At 60.2% G+C, this 3,667-nt stretch overlaps 1 long non-coding RNA gene across 1 annotated transcript; it reads right to left on the bottom strand.

The window, feature by feature from the left end:
- Nucleotides 1-1,851: 1,851 nt before the first annotated feature.
- On the bottom strand, nt 1,852-2,911 carry LOC119039768 (uncharacterized). Its single transcript, XR_005080685.2, has 3 exons — nt 2,817-2,911; nt 2,471-2,563; nt 1,852-1,925 (listed from the first exon to the last, which is right to left on the bottom strand). It is a non-coding gene; the product is annotated as an uncharacterized LOC119039768 (long non-coding RNA).
- Nucleotides 2,912-3,667: the final 756 nt, after the last annotated feature.

The raw sequence follows: 3,667 nt of genomic DNA, 5'->3' as shown, positions 1-3,667 counted from the left end.
CCTGAGGTGCCCTTTCCCACCCCGCCCACGGCTGCTGCCCAGCGCTTCTCGGCTTTAGTACCCAAGGCCTCGCCCAGAAACGCTTTTCCGGAGACCGTCCACGACACAACTGAAGGGGAGCGGCGGAGGCCCCTGGGCCCAGTACCAGGCCGGCAGGCACCAAGCCCCAAGGCCCTGGTGTCCGAGACGGGGCGGGGCCAGGCCTGGAGTGGCCGGGTCCGAGGCTCAGCGGCACAGGGAGACCGGATGCTGGAGACGAGCAAAGCCAGCAAAAGCCCTCCTGTCATTCAACCTCCAGCCCACGCACAGCTGACACGGGAGGAATGGGGGCCAGTGCCCCCCAAAGGTAACTATGGTGACGGTGGAAATGAGCACAGTTCGCCCGGATTAGACTCAACACCATGGCCCTTCCCCCCACGCACGGCCTCGCAGGCGACGGCGCAGATCCGCTCTCAGGCCGCAGCCGCTACTGCGCCGCCCGTGCCCTGGGACAAGCAATGCAACACTGGACAAGGCAGGAAAAGTCAAAGGAAAATGACTCCTTTTCAAGAGAGAAAGCAGTGTTGGGACTGTCGGAGAGGGCACTTCGGATAGCTGACCGGCACCTCCAGGCTGCAGTAGAAAGGTGAACAGCTTGTGACACCGGATGGACGGTTTCAGCCAAGCAGTGACTACTCTAGGGAGAAAATGAAAATGCTACAAGAAAATCATGGCAGAAGTGAAGAATGCGCTCAGCTGGCCGATCAACTCCACAGGCCGGGCGGGGGTGGCGGGGGTGGCGGGGAACTGGAAACAGGGCGGTAGGCGTTACCGAAACTGAAACGCAAGGGGCAGAGAGAGGGAGGAGGAACGGAAACCCAGCGGAGCCGCCAGAACCGCGGGTCTCGCAGCCCTGCAGGATGGAAGAACATTCGGAAAGATAAAGACTCAGGATCGTCAGCAAGACGGTGGAATGTGTTGAGCCCTGGGTCCGAGAGCTCCGAGGACTCCGCACAGATTAAATCACAAAGTGAAGGAGGAAGAAAGGAAAAGGTGGAGGTGGAAGAGAACCACACCCGCTCCAGACCCGTGGTGGGAAGTGGCTGAAAACCAGAGACCTGGGAGCAGGTGCCTCCTCGGGGGGGGGGGGGGGGGACAGAGGCCGGAAGACAGCAGAGAGACCTGCAGATGCTGGGGGCGGGGGGGGGGGGGGGCTGCTAACCCAGTGGAAACATATTTCACAACTAAAAGAAAAATAAAGACTTTTTCAAACAAACGGGGAGATGTGTCACCCGCAGTGGCTGGTGACAGACTTTTCAGGGAAGTCCCGCAGCCAGAAGGAAGATGATGCTGGATCGGTACTTGGAATATGGAACCAGACAGGTTCCCAGAAATGGCCAAAAATGAAAGCTTTCTTAGCCTTAAGTGAGTGAAATTATTCTAAATGAATTTTTAAAAATTCACCCTGTGGGCTCCGTTGGCACCCTCAGGCCCCGCCGCCGAGCTGGGGCGCCTTCTCCCTCTGGCCGGCGGGCGGCGGCGGCAAGGGACCCCCATCGCTGCGCCACACTCCAGTCCTGAGGCCCGTGCTCAGCCAGAGACAGCACTTGGACACGCAGCACACGGGGGGCCGTGCGTGGCCCAGGAGGGGCCGCACCCCCATGAACACGAACGGGCCTCCCTGCGCCAGTGAGGAGGAGCCCCCGGGCGACTGGTGAGCCACCAGAGCTCTCTGCCGGCGAGCAGAGGCTTCGGCCCGAGGGCCCCGCCCTCCGTGCGGCCTGTCCCCTGTCCGACCGGCTCCCTCCCTGGCTCACAGGGTCCCCCCCCAACCTCCCCCTGAGTGCCCTCCCTCAGACACCAGCGTCTCACCTCGAAGCGTGACCTTCGCCGTGGGTGTGTGGACACCCTGCTTGTCAGCTGAAGGGCCTTCCAGTCCTGGGCTCCTACAGAGTTTATGTGAAGAACGCAGGCTATTTTCAGCAATTTCCCACATTTATTCATATGATCATATCATTTTCTCCCTTATTTGGTTAATGCAGTAACTTATGTATAATAGTTTAGAATTCTTGGAACAAGCACAACTTGGTCATCATATTTTATAAAGAATTGCTGATCTATTAATTTATCACTTTTCAAACTGTGAAAAGCAGTGTTTACTTTCTTTCCTTTTTTACAAGGCTCCTGCTCCAAAGGTTAAAGGGAGGACACCTCACCGGGACTAAGACGGGAGCAGCCATTTCGACTTTGCAAGGCTGCCGACCACAAGAACGGCACGGCCCCCTTCCAACTGGGCGCGGTCAGGCCGTGCCAGCGCAGACCAGACTCCGTGCGGCCCCGGGCAGAGAGAGCCTTTCTGAGGCTCAAACGCGGCTCGTGGACGCCCTGGGGCCAGGATGCAGGGGCCCGGAGGGATCTGCCAGCGGGCGCAGGGCCTTTCCCAGGCTGGCTCTCCCAGGATACGGGCAGCGAACAGATTCCTGCCACCCACCTGTCACGGCATCTTCCTCATCTGTCCTTGGCTCAGTTGAGAAGCTGCATGGAACCCAGTTGCTAGAGCTGCTTCATCCCCGAATCCTTACATCTGTTCATGAGAAAAGAGAGCCGTCCACATTCTAACCAGAGAACACGAGTCTCCACATGTCCAGCGGCGCCCCGCCTGCTCCAAACGCACGAGCTCTGGCAGACGAGCTTCTGCTGGCCCACCTCACCCCCCCGGATGCCTCCTGTGAGTCCCACCCGGAGGTGGCAGTCGAGGCCGCAGGCACAGGCTAGAGCAGCCAGTGTAAGGGGCCGCTGGTACGCGGTGCTCGTGTGCCCGGCCAGAGTCCACGTACCTCCAAGGCCGCCAGGGCTCCTGGCTCGCGTGCTGCCTTCCCAGGAAAGGTCCTAAGGACAGGGGACACCTGCTCAGTTATAACCGAGTTGGGGGTGACTGGCCCACGGGGCGAGACGTGGCTCTCCAGGGACCCTCCCACGGCTCAGAGTGGCCACGTCACAGGCGAGGAGGCTGCGCTGCTGGCCGGCTCATGCCTCTGCCCTTCGGAGGGACTGGCCTCGCCCCCCAGACCCAGTCTGCCCCTCCCTCCCCTGCCGACGTGCTTCCCGAGCAGCTGCTGGTGAGGCCGTCGGTGCGGATGCGGCGGTGTCCCCACAACCCCAGAATCGCCCAGGAAACAACGCCACATTGGACATGGCCTTGGCACCCTCGGCTTCTAACCTGGACTGGCACTCCGACCCTGAGCATTTTGGCTCTAATAGCATGAAATCAAGTTGTGCCAATTCATTTTACTTCGAAGATCTGAGACACCGGATTTTTGGAGCTCCAAGGAACCTCCATGACTGGCCCATCCACCCTACTAGGTCAGAACCGGGCCCCAGAATAATGCCGGGGTCTGTCTCCAGAGGCAGAACTGAGAGGGACGGCAAGGTCTGGGCCCTTTCTGGTGACCCCAGCCTCTGCGCACTCCCAGGAACTGAACCTGAGGGGCTGGCTCCCCGTGGTCTCTAGCAGCGTCCGGGAAGGGAGCCTGCCGAGACGGCCCTCCTTCCAGCGAGCAGCTGTGTTTTCTGACCTCTGTGCGCACAGGGCTTGCCGAGCTGAACGCTGAGCTGCGATCCGATACCTGGAATTCCTCTCGTGCCACAAAGGAAGATGAGGCTCTCGGGGCAGCACAGGGGGCTGGTG

The sequence above is a fragment of the Artibeus jamaicensis genome, unplaced genomic scaffold, assembly GCF_021234435.1.
Source record: "Artibeus jamaicensis isolate MK-2021 breed Jamaican fruit bat unplaced genomic scaffold, CSHL_Jam_final scaffold_369, whole genome shotgun sequence".
NCBI lineage: Eukaryota > Metazoa > Chordata > Mammalia > Chiroptera > Phyllostomidae > Artibeus > Artibeus jamaicensis.
The sequence above is the reverse complement of the archived record's forward strand: the minus strand, read 5'-3'. Positions and strand labels throughout refer to the sequence as shown.